At 43.4% G+C, this 16,290-nt stretch overlaps 1 long non-coding RNA gene across 1 annotated transcript; it reads left to right on the top strand.

Annotated features, from left to right (window-relative positions):
* The first annotated feature begins 736 nt into the window (after positions 1-736).
* On the top strand, positions 737-15,660 carry LOC109246250 (uncharacterized). The gene is made up of 4 exons (XR_002071281.2): positions 737-873; positions 2,625-2,760; positions 7,133-7,296; positions 15,456-15,660. It is a non-coding gene; the product is annotated as an uncharacterized LOC109246250 (long non-coding RNA).
* Positions 15,661-16,290: the final 630 nt, after the last annotated feature.

Here is a 16,290-nt window from a genome sequence, read left to right as displayed (position 1 = left end):
TCTCGTGCTGCCTGGTGTTCCTCTGGTGCCTATTCTCAGGACCAGGTCTAGGCCGGGGGCCTGCTATTCCCTCATGCCCTTGTTAGTCCTCTCCTTGAGAAGCGCCCTGACCCTAGACCCCAGCCTGGTGGCTAGGCCACTAAACTCTGAAGACAGATCCTCCCAATAACTGACTGATCACTCTCTTGCTTCTTGAGCACCCCCTACCATCAATTTCCAACCACACTCTGGTCTTTTAAGGGACCAGTATGGGAAATATTTGTGCCCAGCATGGGAAATATTCTTAGTGACTGGTACCTGACTTATGAAGGGCCCTTCCCTGCCCTCTAGACACAAGATGTACCAACCTGGCTGCTTCTCCATAACCAAACTCAGCAACTATTTGGATGACACAATGTGCTAGACCTTGTACTATACACATCCCTTCTGGCTTTCATGTTAGGCTCACTATCTAATGAGGAATACAAAAAGGTACATGGATGCACATTACCTATGAGTACAGGGTCCTAGGGGCACAGAGGTGGAGCACCTGACCTGGGTCTGGAGGGTTCACAGGTAGAGAAAGCAACTTGAAGAAGCTTCCATTTAAAACCAAGACCAAAAAATATATATATACACTAATATATTATTATTAATAACATGTTAATATAATGTGAAGAATATGATAATATTTTATTAATATATTACCAATATATTATTTATTATAGTTAATAATTATTAATGTTAACAGGGCTGGGAAGAGGAAGAGATCTTCAGGCTCAAGAGGCAGAAAGGGCATGATGGTTTCAAGAGCAAGAAGCTGGAGGGGTGGGTAAGAAGTGAAGGTTTTCCAGCCCCATCCTGTCCCACAGGAGAATCTTCCCTAGAAGAGAGGTAAGACAGATTACCCACTCAGCCATATTTGAGAACATGCCCCCATCCAGGAAAGCATCCCAACACACGTATGAGGGGAAAGTGGGTGGGTGGACCTCAACTGACCCTCAGCCCATCTGTCCTTCATTCAGTCTCTGACTGTACCCTCATCTGTTCTCTTCATCTTCCCGATTTAATTTCTCTTCCACGCGACTCAACCAGCCTCACAAGCCACACAAATAATCTGTTATTATTCTTGGCCTGCAGTTTTTCAAACTTTAGCAGGCAGCCTCTTCAACCTCATGTAGCTAAAATCTAAGAGATAGGACTTCGGCCACAGCCCGGCACCGCCCTTCCCCCATCCCTAACCATTCTGGATGGTCCTGACAGGCAGCCTACCAGAAAATTAATTCCCAGCTGGGATTAAATGACAAGAAGTTTCTGCCAAACCACACTTGCCACTAACAACTCAAGAACTTGAGACACTGACCATAAGACTGGCCGTGAAAGACTCTCCCCCAGTCCCACGTATTTGAATTTACCTGTGATGTAAGTCTTAACCTGGACAGCTTTGGACAGATGCACTCTTGAAATGTCGGATTATCCCTTCCTATCGAAGGGACTACTCATCAGCACAACATGGCAGCTGATATGTAAAGCGAATGGTAAAAAGGAAAGGCAATCATTTCCTCACTAAACGAAAGAAGAGATATGAATCTGAGGAACACAATCTGGCACTGATTGAAAGTAAATTACCAGCTGATTAGATGGCTGTAAATACAGGGAGAGAAGCCTCAACAGGCAGCTGGATTGCGTGAGGAAGAGGGAAATTAGAGAGGGCACAGGAGGTGTTGAGCACAGACAGGGCTCGGCAAAGAGGAATAGTGGCTGCTTTGTTCTGCCAAGATTATAGAAGCAGGAAGGGATCTTCGGGAAACGTTCTGTAGATGGAGCCAGCGCGAAAGGGTGGCCCCCACCTCCCACTGCACTCTCCCAGCCCCACATCCCTAATGAGCCCAAGGGGATTCAACACTCAAACCCATACCCAGCAGCAGCTAGGACGGGTCGTGGTTGTTGTTACTGCAACACGGGAAGCATCGATGACTTCTGTTCAGAGAGGAAAACCTGTTTTAGGTTAGATGCAGTCTGGAAGCTTCTCCCTTCCTATCAGAAAAGCCACTCTTCTAAAAACCTCATCCCTCACATCCCTGCAGCCTACAAAGACAGAGTCCATGCAGATGTCAGTGGAGGATACCATCCCCCAAACAGCAGCTAGGCATGCTCCTTCAGGGAGCAAGCACTGAAAGCAGCAGCCCCTGTGAACTGAGAGCTCTCTGCAGCTAGTAGAAGGAGCTTGGGACAAGGAAGGACAGAATAGTGTAACTAGGAAACCAGGGCTCTCCTGTGCATACCAAAAAATATCCCTCTTCCTCCGGCAAATGGCAGAAGCATCTGGCCAGCCTAGGAAGAGGTGATGGGGGGGGGGGGGGGGGGGGGAGGTGGTGGTGATCGGCAGAAGTGATGGGGGAAAAAGAGGATGACCGTAATGTTTGCATTGGTGATGGAAGTGAGTTTAGCAAAGAACAGACAATGGATGCCTTAGTCCCATGGGTATTACTGTTTCCATAGCCCTGAGCCCAGCCTTACAAGCTTCTGTAATCCTTAAGCAAGGCAGCTGTGTGCTCTCATTGACCGAGGAAAAAATACAGAAAGAATATATAGCTCTTGGATTAGTTCAGCAACACTCCACCCTCATTTTCTTTGTGTTCCAGCCCTCAGGCCCTGGGTATGCTCTCACATAGTTCCTGGAGGGAACTACTGAGGGACATGGAACCCAATGACCACATCAGTTACCATTTGCATGTAGAAGGAACCATCCCAATGTAACATGGCAGAAGACATAAGAGGGTAGGGAAGGCATAAAGAATAAAGAAAACTGGGGGCGGGGGGAGAACTTAGCAAAGAGGTTTTAAGGCTTCAGTAAAGTCATTTCTCTAGCCAGATCCGACTAAGGGTATTGCTAATTCTCTAAGATAGGGGCATTTTAGGTTACGACACTCTGGATGCTTCTTGAAGCTTATTGTGTGAATACCACATTTAGATGCTATCGGTACAATTAACTGTTTAACTGCATACAGTTCTCATTCCACATGGGGAGTTAGTCATTCTCAAGAAATCTTTTGATTGCCTCTGTACAACTCAGAATTATAAGAACCCCTCAAAGCACTGGAGGTGCACAAAACTGTCATTGTCAAGATTATGGTGTTCTGAGGGTAAATTCCAGGTAAGTAGTCCCTTTTATCAAGTGTGTCCTTGCAGCTCTCTGGATGTGACATCCACCACAAAGGCCAGTATCAATCAGATCACTAAAGGGACACACGTAGCTTACACCAGCCAAGGAAAACTGCAGAGATTCTGTGAACTAGTCTGGGGCCAACTTTTAGATGAGGATAGAAATGAAACTGGGTTCACTTCGTCTGGTGTTGACTGAAATGAACGTTAACGTGCCAAACATCTGAGTCACTGGCTACAAATAACCGATTGGAGAACTGAAGGGTGTGACTGGGGGGGCGGGGGGGCGGTGGGAAGAGCGATGTGAGGAAAAGGGTGCGAGAACATTAGGATCGCATGTTGACAGCTGCTTCCCGGGAGGATAAGAAATGGGAAGAGCGCACGAGCAGGCACTGCAGAGTGTGAGGTTAAGTTTAAAGACCTTCCACAAGGGGCACCTGGGTGGCTTGGTCGGTTGAGTGTCCAACTTCAGCTCAGGTCATGATCTCACAGTCCGTGAGTTCAAGCCCCGCGTCGGGCTCTGTGCTGACAGCTCAGAGCCTGGAGCCTGTTTCAGATTCTGTGTCTCCCTCTCTCTCTGCCCCTCCCCTGTTCATGCTCTGTCTCTCTCTGTCTCAAAAATAAATAAAAACGTTAAAAAAAAAAAAAAAAGACCTTCCACAAAACCATCCTCTTTTTGAGTCACCACATCTTCTCACACCCTTGGAACAGTGCTTGGTGGTGCTGGTGAGATGCGTGTTCCCAGTAACCCCTCAAGTCCATTCAATCTTCCTTCTCTGGCAAAGCAGAGGTGAGGATCAAGTGAATGAAGTAAACATTTGGACCTCACAGACTCAAGAAGTACAACCTACTTCTCTCTCTTTCTTTGAAGTTTACTTCTTTATTTTAAGAGAGAGTAGGTGGGGAGGGGCAGAGAGAGGGAGAGAGAAGCCCAAGTAGGCTCCATGCTGTTAGTGTGGAACCCAACTCAGGGCTCAATCCCATGAACCATGAGATCATGACCTGAGCAGAAATCAAGAGTTGGAAGCTTAACCAACTGAGCCACCCAGGCATCCCTCAACCTACTTCTCTTAAGATATCTCTATTCCATTTTCCTAAAGACAGCAGATGAATTCCAAGAAGCTACAATGTGCCCTTAAAGAGACAATTTAGAGCACTGAGTATGCTTAATTTCTAGGATTCTAGGTTGGAACAAAGCTTATTGGTGAACCTTGCACCAACTGTAGCTGCCCAGTTTTTCCACATGGTTTCTTCTCTGCAGCCGGACAAGAGATTGTAGTGACTGGAAGTAAAAGTATATCCCAGACAAGAAACATTTAACAAGGTAAGACTTCAGAACTGCTTTGGTTAAACCCTGCTCTCCCAAAATTCTGGTGCAAGAAAAAAAAAAAAAAAATACAGTCCTTTTCTAAAACTGGTCAGTATTAATGTAATTCCCATCAAAATCTGAGCAAGTTAATTTGTAGGCCTTGACAAGTTTATTCCAAAATTTATTTGGAAAGGAAAAGGCCCCAGAATAGCCAAAACAGGGATACCTGAGTGGTTCAGTCGGTTAAGCATCCAGCTCTTGATTTCGGGTCAGTTCATGATCTCACAGTTCGTGGGATCGAGCCCCCCATCAGACTCTGTGCTGAAAACATGGCATCTGCCTGGGATTCTCTCTCTCTCTCTCTCTCTCTCTCTCTCTCCCTCCCTCTTCCCCGCTCACACACATGCTCTCTCTCTATCAAAATAAATTAAATAAACTTAAAAAAAGAATAGCCAAAACAATGTTGAAAAACTAGAATGAAGTGAGAGAAACCACTCTTCTCAACATTAAGGCCTAATGCATAACTCCCGTATCAAGACAGCATGGTGCTGGTGGAGAGAATAGGCACATGGATCAGTGGAATAGAATAAAGAACCCAGATCTAGAGCCACACAAATATGTCCCTGACTAACTCTGATAAAGAAATGAAAGCAATCCAATGGAGGAGAAACAGCCTTTTCAATAATTAGTGCTGGAAAAATTGGACATAAACCTCACACCTAATATAAAAACTAACTCACAGGGCACCTGGGTGGCTCAGTCAGTTATGTGTCCAACTTTGGCTCAGGTCATGGTCTCACGGTTTGTGAGTTAGAGCCCCACATCAGACTCTGTGCTGACAGCTCGGAGCCTGGAGCCTGCTTTGGATGCTGTGTCCCTCTCTTTGTCAACTCTTCCCCTGCTCGTGTCTGTCTCTCTCTCTCAAAAATAAATAAACATTAAAAAAAAATTAACTCATAATGGATCATGGACTTACATGTAAACATAAAACTACAAAACTTCTAGAAAAGAATACAGGAAGGTATCTTTGGGACCTAGGGCTCAGCAGAATTGACCTCATCAAATTGGACCTTATCAAAATTTAATACTTTTCCTCTGTGAAAGTCCCTGTAAAAAGATGAAAAAACAAATTACAGTCTAGGAGGAAAGATTTACAAATCACACAACCAACAAGGGCCTTGTGTCTAGAATATATAAAGAACTCTGGAAACTCAACATTAAAAAAAAATGGATCCAAGCATCCTTCCACACCATGGTTCACAGCATGTGTTCTGTGGATCACCTAACTTAGGATCTTGGGTGTGGGGGAGGGATTGGTAAAATGCAAATTCCTGTGTCTCATTCCAGAAATTCTGATTCCATAGATTTAAACGAGGCCTGAGAAATCTGCCTTTAAACCAAGCTACTCAGGATGTCTGGCTAGTTCAGTCGGTAGAGCATGCTACTCTTGATCTCAAAGCTCAGGGTTGTGAGTTCAAGCCCCACTTTGGGGGTAGAATTTACTTTTTTTTTTTAAGTTTATTTTTTTTTGAAAGGGACAGAGACAGCGTGAGTGGGACAGGGGTAGAGAGAGAGGAGAAAGAAAATCCCAAGCAGGCTCGCGCTGCCAGCATGAAGCCTGATGTGGGACTTGAACTTACAAAACAGTGAAATCATGACCTGAGCCAAAACCAAGAGTTGGTCACTTAACCAACTGAGCCACCCAAGTGCCCCTAGAATTTATAAAAAAAAAAAAAAAAATCTGTTAAAAATTAACAGTGAAAAAAAATAACACAAGCTCCTCAGGAGATTTTTTTTTTTTTTTTTTAATATTAAAGCTTGAGAACTCCCACAGCTATTCAATCTAGTGAACTATAAAACAAGAACTGCATTAGAAAGAAAATCAGGACTGGGCCACTTGTGCCCTGAGGGGGCAAATGAGAACAGGAACTATTTAAAGACTAAAAACAAACTGGAAGTGTTATGAACAATTTCTTTTTTAATGTTTATTTATTTTTGAGAGAGAAAGAGAGAGAGACAGAATGTGAGCAGGAGAGAGGCAGAGAGGGAGACACAGAATCTGAAGTAGGCTCCAGGCTCCAAGCTGTCAGCACAGAGCCCATTGCGGGGCTGGAACCTGCGAACCATTGAGTTCACAACCTGAGCCGAAGTCAGACACTTAACCAATGGAGCCACCCAGGCACCCAATAAGTGATTTCTACGAAGCAACTACTCTAGATTTATTAGGATGTGAATGAATGATGAAGTACCCTCCCCACACACCCAAGTATACAAGCATAAGGAGAACCTGCTGGGTATGCAGAGCTTTTTTTAAATTCTCATAGCCATGCTGCTTGAGGGGCCTGGCGCCCTCTGAGACGTGCTCATGAGGGATTGTGAGAGCCCAGGAAAGACCCTGTTGTGTGAGGACAGGGCATGCACTTTAGCAGGTTGGCGGACACTCATGTCCCCAGCTAAACCAGTGTCTCTGGGCCTCGGGGAACCCACAGCCAGGGACCCCAGCTCTGAGGGCTGAAGGCCTGCCCCAGGGTCCTCTAATGCCCTCCCTACCACCACCTTTCCCACTCGCTCACACATAAATATGTGCACAGGTCTAGAGATAAGGAACAACTCCTTCTCACCAACCCACCAGACAGTCTGTGTTTCTGCCTTCACTATTCTGCTTCCAACCCCTGACAGGTGGCAAGAGGGGAGCCTGAGGACAAGGCAACATGACTAAGTGCGAACACAGCACGAAGCCGGGCTCCTCTGAGCAGCTGGAAAGAGGGCTCTCACCTCATCTCTGGGAAGAGACGGAGGCCAGCCTGACAAAGAGAACGAGAAAACTGCCAGGGGAAGGTGAGGTAGGTAGCTGTCCACCCATCAGAAAGTAAAGTGATGTTTAGTAAGACCAAGGCCAGACCGAAGAGCCACTGGCCAGGATGGAATAGCACACAGATCTGTGTCTGAGGGCAGGAATGACCCGTCTCCCGCTCCAGGCTCCAGAGGAGAGCTTTGCTGTCCAAGGACGCTGCCGAGTGGCTTTGCAGACCCCTGCACAACCCAGGTCTCTGAGTTTCCCAGTGTTTGCTCCTTGGTGCCTGTTGTATCTCCTCTTGGTCAGAATTGATGGGAGCTAATCACTGCTGAAGCAGAGACTCCAGTTCATTTCCATTCACCTCATTGTTTGTCTTTTGGGCTGCAGCCAAGCAACAAACATGAACATTCCCCCCTGCGGAGCAGACACACACAGACACTTGGAAGCCTGCCCACATGTGCCACGCTCTCCCAGGCATGCACACGTTTACACATACACGTATACACCCGCACACGTGCACACGCATACTCACCCATCCACACTCTCACGCATGCACGTATATGCATCGACACGTATACTCACTCGTACACAGGTACCGCCCATATGCATCCCCACACTCACGCACATGGGCACACACATCCGCTCCGGCTGCGGTTCAACTGTGCAAGTTCTCTGTCTTCCGCGACCAGGATATCCTCAAACCTGAGATTTCCTCCTCCTGCCCTCCTGTTCCCCTGGCGGCCTGGGCACCCACACCAGCACTCCGTAACTTATCACCACCTCTTAGGCCACTTCCAGCCATCGTCAGTGCGTGGGAGACCTTCCAACCTTCTGTCTCAATGAAAATCAACCGTTGTAAACCCAGGCTCTCATGAAGTTCCAGGGACCAGCAGGACTTGGATTTTAAACAGTCTCACTGTCTTCCCTGCGTATGAATCAGTCTGGGCTCCAGACGAGATGGGGCAGCCCTCTAGTGGCCATGGCCGATATGACAATAGACTTTGAGAGCTCAGGGATGCTGTAGGGACCAGTCTGCTCTTCTTGAAGGCACGGGAAAGAAATTACAGTTATACAATCTTTATTGACTAACTCCTCCACTCCATTGCCCCTAGATCCTTCTAGTAACCAGGTCCTATCAATCTTCCCTTCCCAACAGCCATCCCCATTGCCCCACCTTAGCTCTCCCTTATCTGCATAGTTGGGCTGCAGTGGTCCATTGCCTGGACCTCTGTGTCCAGTCCATTATGGACCTTGCTGCCAAATTCATTTACACTCATTGTTGGGTCTTCTACATTCTCTTTTTAAGACTTCCAGGCTTCCCCCATCATCTATAGTGGTGACTCTCAAAAGGGAGACAAAAGGTAGAGTGAGAAGCACCTCACTCTCTCAGGACAGAATGAGCAGCATTTCCACACACAGGCTGGAGATGTCAATGCTCTTCCCCAGCCCATGCTCATGTTGAACCATTTTTATCAAGGGGCTGTTCCTCAAGATATCCTATCAGTCAAATGTAGAGGGCTGGGGAAAAGATGGAGAACCCCTAGTCCTCTGGGCTAAAGTTCAAACATCTCAGCTCCCTACAATGTGTCCTCAAATTTCCTTTCTAGCCTTAGTGTTACAGTATAATGTTGAGGTTAAGGACTAGAATCAGACCGTCTGGGTTGGAACCCCAGGTCTACAACTTATTAGCTGTGTGCCTGTATGGAAGATTCCGAATCCTCAGTTTATTTCCAGTGTTGTTGAGATTTAGTGAGGCAGCCCATGTATCAGACTTAGCCCAGTGCTTGCCACACTCAGTGCTCAATTAATGACTGCTGTTATCATTACTCATCTGTTAACAAGCCAACGGGTTTGCTCACAGGTCAGGCACATGCTTGCACTTTCCATCTCTGCACTTTGGCTCTTGACACTTTATTTGCTTGGAATGTCGTCTCCCTCCTCTCTAATGTTCTGCTGAGCCCAGCTCAAATTTCTTCACCTGCTCAGGGAACAGAGATAAGAATAGTGGGCTTATGACTTCACACATTATCTACTGTGAGACGAAACCAATACTTTGTGAGAGTGCACCATTTGAACTTATATATGTATGTAATAGACCAATGTGTGGGATATTTTACCGTTTGTGCAATTACTCTGAAAAATTAGATAAAGCCTTGTAACATGTATTCATGTGTTACTGGAATACTTAAAAATTTTTTTTAATTTTGTTTTAATGTTTATTTATTTATTTATTTACTTGAGAGAGAGAGAGAGAGAGACAGAGACAGAGACAATGTGAGTGGGTTGGGGCAGAGAGAGAGAGAAGCATAGAATCCAAAGCAGGCTCCAGGCTCTGAGCTGTCAGCACCAAGCCCGACGCGGGGCTTGAACTCACAAGCTGTGAGACCATGACCTGAGCTGAAGTCGGACGCTCAACCGACTGAGCCACCCAGGCACCCCTAAATTTTTTTAAACATTTTACTTCTCTGCCAACTAGATTATAAATACATGAGGGTAAGAGCTCTATTTTATACTTATATTCTCCATGAACATATCTTACGTGATACTTTCACTATGTTAGGTACTTAGTACTCATTTAATTAAGAAGTGACTTATCTTTTATAATAATAGTAACATGTTTTTGTCCCTTAAAGCAAATTTTCATTCACTACCTTATGACCTTTGATTATCTAACTTCTACAACATCCCTGAAAGAAAAGAAAAGCTTAGGCCTGTTTCATAGGGACTTCCTTATTGGAAGTCGTGCAAGCACATTGTGTTATTTATATGTGTTAATTACATCACAATAACAGTCTCCAAATGGAAAGGTATCTGGATCAAAAAGGGCAGGTGGTAAATTTTGTAAAGTATGCCTATATCATGTTTATTTAGAAATCTTGGAAATCAAGCTGAGCACTTGGCTGGACCCATACCTCAGGTTTTTAAAATTAGAGAGATCTGTAATTGCCCACCCCTTTCTGAACCCTCAATTCCTATTCAAACGCAACATGCAGCATTTTCTGGAAGAATCAGAAAAATAAGACCTAAGTATCACTCCTAAGGAACAGAAAATGGATACTCTTACCATTCAAAAACAGAAGCAAATACCATTAACATATATGGTTGGGAAAAGAACTAGCAGTTGAATTCAAATTTATGAGACATGGGATATATGAAGAATATAGCAATCCTTATCATTTTGATGTTACTTTTTAAAAACTGATGCTTAAAATTAAAAAAATGTATAGCCAGGGTGAAATTTCATATATCGTAGGTATTATCTAAATTTTTCTACTAGGTTTTTTCATGAAATATTGATGTATTTTAATGTATTGTAAAATATCTTCAATGAGGAAAATGTCACAGACTATATTTATGTGACACATTAAAAAATATGGAATATGGAATTTAGCCTATAAATATATTCTGGAGTCCAAAATACTTTCACTGTAAATTTCAAAAAGCATTGACAAAGACACAGAGCAATTGTTACTTTCATATGGTGCTGGTTGACTTGCACAATGGTGTAATCACTTTAGAAAACAATTTGGTAGTTTCTTATAGAGTTAAACAAATATTAACCACATGGACTGGCAAACACATGCCTGGGCTTTTATCCCAGAAAACTGCACACTTACGCTCCCACAAAAACCTGTACACTCATGTTTATAATCAGTAAAGAACAGATTAGGGGTTTCCAGGAATTATTGGGTGGGGGAGGGTTTGGCTGCACAGGTGCAGCATGAGAGAATTTGGGGCAGGCAGAAGCAATGGAAATAGTCTATATCCTGATTGTGGTAGTGCTCACGTAAATCTATGCATGTTAGAAGTCATGGAACTATATACCCAAAAAGTAAAGTTTACAGTATGTAAATATAACAGTAAAAGCCTATTTTTTAAGAAAATCCAGAAACAAAGTTCAGGGAAAAGTGAATGGTGTCAATGAATTCAATGTAAATATATTGATCACCTGTTATGTATAAGGCGCTGCCTGGGGTAGAGGCAAAACGGAAACCAGAACCTAGTGATGAGGCAGTTTTAGGAGCATTAACTTTGAAATCTGCTAGAGCTAAGATAGAATGCCTGGTCTATCTCTTATGAAACCTGTGTTTTTAGGGAGGTTGCCTAACATCTTTGAGCTTCAGTTTACGAGAATAATAAAACATACAGTACGGACATAGTAAGAGATTGAAAATGATAACTATTATTATTACCATAGCATTGCTAATATTAAAGCTAGTGATGCCAATAAAAATGATTGCTCTACCTTCAAAATACACCCAGCATCTAATCAGTCTCAGCATGTCCACTGCCACCGCCCTGGCCCAAAAGCCACCGTCACCTCCTGCAGTAGCTTACTAACTGCTCTCCCTGCTCCCACCCTACAACCTGTCCTCAACCCAGACACCAGAATGATCTCTCTAAAATGGAAGTCAGATTATGTCACTCATCTGCTCAAAACACTGTTGTGACTCCCCCTGGCACTCGGGGTGAAAGGCCAAGTCCTCCCTGTGTCCTCAAAGATCCTGCATGATCTGGTGCCATTTGCCTCTTATAATATCTTCTGTTGCTTTCCCCCTCACTCGCTCTTCTTCCACACTGACCTGTTACCCTGACTTCAGCACACAGGGCCTCGATTTACAGCCTTTGTACTGGCCCTGGCCCCTGCCTCCAACATTTTCCACATGCCTGCATTGCTCATGCCCTTACCTTCTTTGTGACTTTGCTGGAATGTCACCTTCTAAAAAAAAAAAAAAAAACTATGTTAATTACTGTATTTATTTTTTTAAGTTTATTTATTTATTTTTGAGAGAGAGAAAGAGAGAGCATGAATGGGGAGGGGCAGAGAAAAACGGAGAGAGAGAGAGAATCCCAAGCAGGCTCTGCACTGTCTGCGTGGAACCCGATGTAGGGCTCAACCCATGAACTGTGAGATCGTGACCCGAGTAGAAATCAAGAGTCAGATGCTTAACTGATTGAGCCACCCAGGTACCCACCCCTCAACCACTGTATTTAAAATTTCAACCTGCTCCACTTTCTCCCAGCCCCAACAATCCCCCTTGTCTTGCCCAGCTTTTCTTTTTCCATATGTCTTACCACCTTCTATATAACAACACCAAACATTGGCAGATGGTTCTCTCACAAATTGCTGGTGGGAGTGTAACTTGGTACAACCACTTTGGAAATCTTTTAAAGACTTCAAAATATTTAAGTCTTCCAGATTTAATTAAAGATTTAAAAATCTTTAAATCTTTAAATTTAAAGAGTATCTACCAAAGCTAAAAATACCCTATGCTGCTCCTGTGTGTAAACCCAACAGAAAGGAATGCCAAAAGACTCATATTAAGAATGTTAAAAGCAATTTTATTCATAATATCTCTGAACGGCAAACAACCGAAATATCAACCTATAGCGCAGTAGATAAACAAAATGTGATATTTTCAAGCCATGGAATAATACACAGCAATAAGAGGCACATGATAGTACCCTTAACAACATGAATGAATCACAGGCCTAATATTGAGCAAGATAAGTCTGAAACAAAAGAGAATATTGCATATGATTTATTTGATGTTCAAGAAAGGCAATGGCTTTAATGATAAAATCGAAATGAAGCTACTTATTTCCCTAATGGGGAGGTAATCTAATCTCTCTGAAAATAATGATAATAATATCCATCTTGCAGGGCAAGGCTAACTGCAGGAAACTTACGTTTAACATCTAGCACCAGATCCTGGCACAGAATATTGGCTAACTAAACGATAGTTTGTCTTCATGTGTGTCCTTGATTTACATTAGCTTAGTAATTGTCAAGTAAAGATAGTTTTATGATACTCAACACAAAAGTTTCCGTTATATATGCCATTAGTTGCCTCCCAATAGCCATTCCCTTTTCCTTCTTTTTTTTTTTTTTTTTTGAAAGCTTGTTTATTTTGAGAGAGAGAGACAGTGAGCAAGTAGGGGGAGGAGCAGAGAGGGGGAGAGAGAGAGAGAATCCCAAGCAGGCTCCGTGCTGTCAGCATGGAGCCCAGCTTGGGGCTTGATCCCATGAACTGTGAGATCATGACCAGAGTCGAAATCAAGAGTCGGACGCTCAACTGACTGAGCCACTCAGGCCCCCATCCCATTTTCTTCTTAATAATAGAGTCCATATTTTGTTCAGAGAAGCCATACGCCCAGCCCAAAGTGATGAAGCGTGACTAAGCCATGGAACTCCCATGTCCCTTTGCCAGACCCACTTTCCCAATTTCCCCTTACACCGAGGGGCACCCATGTGCCCAGTTTGGGCCAATGAGACCTAAAGAGGAATTCTGATAGGAAACTGGCTAGAAAAGGGTTGTTTTCCTCTCTAAAAGGAGAAAGGCACACACTCTCTCACTGCCTCCCCCCCTCCCATTTTCTGCCTTGTGGATGAATGATATATGGAGCTGAAGCAACCACCTTTTGATCAAGAAAATCATAGAGAAAAGGACAAATAGCCCCAACTTATCAGAATTAGCAATTCACCTACCTTCAAAGCTTTTGTTCTAAGAAGTAATTATCTTTATTATTTAAGCCCTGTTACTTAAGCCATTGTTAGTTGAGTATTCTATTACTTCCCGCTGAAAACATTCCTGTGACGACCCCCTTCTAGACTACACGTGTGACAAAGAAAATCCTTAAACTGATCATTCGGACATCTTATTGTGCTCTCTTTAATTTGCCCAAAGTCTGAGCACAACCCACCCCTTTCTTGTCCTTCCATGAGTCTCCTCCGTGCCAATTTACTAAACTGCCTCTACTTTCTAAGGCAAACACCTTTCAATTGCATGTGAACATACTAATGAGGTCAGTGAGGTTCCTTATGCCTTGAGGCTAGGGAATGAAACTTAAAACACAGGAAAACTCTATTCAGTTGCTGAATTTGTTGGAGGGTAGCCAACTGCCAAATGCTGGTGGTAGCACATACTAACCTGCATTTGCCCGCATGCGCCAACACTGTAAATGGAAATGTCTTGTGAATAGGTGGTGTGCCCAAACAGGACTCGTTCGCGCTTAGCAGGGCAGATAAGTTAATGACATCCCAGGGCCCTCATGAGCCCACACCTCTTTCAAGGCCCTGTTTGGGGCCCAAGCAATGTGTTGACATGGTAATATGTTTTTGTAAAACTTAGAAGTATATTGGCCACAATCAGGACCTCTGTCCCTTTCCTCTCCAACCCACCCTCTGTTATACTTGCCCTTCTGTAGGCTGGTGTTAGAGAGACCATGGGGTGTTTGGGGTTCAGCTAAGGGGAAGTTGAGTTGAAGATCCGTGGAGTTTAGGTTAAGAAGGTTAGGTTTATGTGGTTTACTTTCACATCTAGTTAAGTTATTGCTAGCTATTCTGGTGCAGGAATGCCTTCTGGCATTCTTCCCACTGCCCACTTCAGCAATGCCAGGGGTCATATTGCAATATGAACATGACCTATTGCACTGGGCATCGAAAGTATGTGGATAGTGAAGAAGAAACAAGTTTCCAAAATAATGAAGCAAGAAGCTAGTCTGTGAAAAATTCTGCCAGTCTTCAAATATGCAAAATTATAGGCAGAGGATTTGATTCTCACACATGCCCATTCAAAACAAAAGTTCTGTCCTGCCTGGAGTATACTCAATAAGCACTGTATGCAGTTATAAACCCACAGTATTCTTTTATGTAACTCACACAAAATAGAACTTACCGGCATTCCTGCGCTTGTAGGGCACAAAGCAACATCAGTTCTATGGTGACTATGTTTGTTTAGTCACGTATTTAAAAAATCCAATATATTGGGGGTGCCTGGGTGGCTCAGTCGGTTAAGCATCTGACTTTGGCTCAGGTCATGATCTCTCAGTCTGTGAGTTCAAGCCCTGTGTCCAGCTCTGTGCTGACAGCTCAGAGCCTGGAGCCTGCCTCAGATTCTATCTCCCAGTGTCTCTGCCCCTCCCCCACTCATACTCTCTCAAAAATGAATAAATGTTAAAAAAAATTTTTGTTTTAATCCAATATATTGGATCACATCCTGAAGAGGACAGCAGTTTTAAACAAAATGGGATGAAAAATTACCCATCAATGGAGCACAACAAAACAATGAAATCACTGTACCTATTTATAAACAAAGCAACGTATAGTGTTAAGAATAATGTGATTACATGATCAAGTAGCTTAATGCAATGTAGGGGGTTTTTAATGCAATTTAATTACTCCTCTGTATGTTTTATTTTCAGATACCTTTTATATTCATCCAGAATTGCTGACCATATCAAAATTCAAAAGAACTTCCAGAGGTATGTATTTAAGAATATTCATTCATTAACGCATTATGTAATCTTGCTGGGTTTTTGATGTTTGCAGTATAGCCAGCATTTCAAAATTTGTGATTTGCTATAATTTTTTTTTCTCATTCTAAGTAAATATGTGTTTTTATACCAATTCTGTATTCCTAATTTTGCATTTATGTCCTTAAAGAGTGTCTTCTTGAACTGTGAAATGTATACAACCCAGAGCAACTGCTGCGATTAGTAAAGACTGCAAATGTTATTTACCAGTGCGGGTACTTTGGAAGTTCTTTTAACTTCAAGCTTTGAAAGGACAAGAAAATTAAATGAGAAAAATTGAACTTACTTTGTAGCATGCCCTACATAGAATTTGTTAAGTGAACGTAACCTGATGTTAAATAGAACACTCTCTCTTCAGTTTCTCCAGGGGGACTGATAGTCTAGCTCTCACTTACCAAAGTATATCTGAGACAGAGTGCCGTAAGAGGAATCTTAAAAAGAAAAAAAAAAAAAATTCTGAGGTTGAGCTTCAAAAATTCAGGACATTTATCCAGGGACTTCTTTTGTACCTCAAGAATATAAAAAGTTTTTGGACAGTGGGAAGAAAGAGGAAAGATGGGATGGGGGAAATTTGTACTGAGAACTTCAAGTCCTATATCCCATGAGGAAATAAGAGGTGGGGGGCGGGTGTCTGAACCTCCCCGCTCAAGTCTCGGGGGCCCTTCAACATGGCCACTTTGAGAGTCGGATATGTGTGGCCTGCAGTTTGAGGAATGGCAAGCTG

The sequence above is a fragment of the Panthera pardus genome, unplaced genomic scaffold (genome assembly GCF_024362965.1).
Source record: "Panthera pardus isolate Hobbes unplaced genomic scaffold, ASM2436296v1 HiC_scaffold_11, whole genome shotgun sequence".
Classification (NCBI taxonomy): domain Eukaryota; kingdom Metazoa; phylum Chordata; class Mammalia; order Carnivora; family Felidae; genus Panthera; species Panthera pardus.
This window is presented reverse-complemented; position numbering and strand designations above follow the sequence as displayed.